At 32.8% G+C, this 308-nt stretch overlaps 1 protein-coding gene and 1 long non-coding RNA gene across 2 annotated transcripts in view; both read left to right on the plus strand.

The window, feature by feature from the left end:
• The window catches only part of LOC116706664 (uncharacterized), a 10694-nt gene that overhangs the window by 4127 nt on the left and 6259 nt on the right, over positions 1-308 (plus strand). Inside the window, exon 2 of the long non-coding RNA XR_004336292.1 lies at positions 9-15. This is a non-coding gene — a long non-coding RNA (uncharacterized LOC116706664). The remainder of the gene's footprint in view (positions 1-8; positions 16-308) is intronic.
• The window catches only part of enpp5 (ectonucleotide pyrophosphatase/phosphodiesterase 5), a 6485-nt gene that overhangs the window by 1174 nt on the left and 5003 nt on the right, over positions 1-308 (plus strand). The window lies entirely within an intron of this gene.

Here is a 308-nt window from a genome sequence, read left to right on the forward strand (position 1 = left end):
AGTGGTAGTGAGGTGGTGTTAGTGAAAACTAAAAAACAAAAAAGTCTCAAAAAGGGACGAAAACATAAAATTTTTGGCCGTTTTTGACCCGGGAGGACAACACAAAATTTAAATTGCTTGTTTTGTTGAACTAAGAGTTAAAACCCCGAAAGATATTCAATGTACAATGTAATAAAAATATAGCTCGAACCAGCCGTGTTCTATTTTTGCATTTAATAAATAGCTCTGAGTAGTTAATTATGAATTAGTGTGCAGTTAATTGGTTATTTGCCTCAGCCCTAATCATCAATAATGATTGCATTGATTCA

Source organism: Etheostoma spectabile, chromosome 18, assembly GCF_008692095.1.
Source record: "Etheostoma spectabile isolate EspeVRDwgs_2016 chromosome 18, UIUC_Espe_1.0, whole genome shotgun sequence".
NCBI lineage: Eukaryota > Metazoa > Chordata > Actinopteri > Perciformes > Percidae > Etheostoma > Etheostoma spectabile.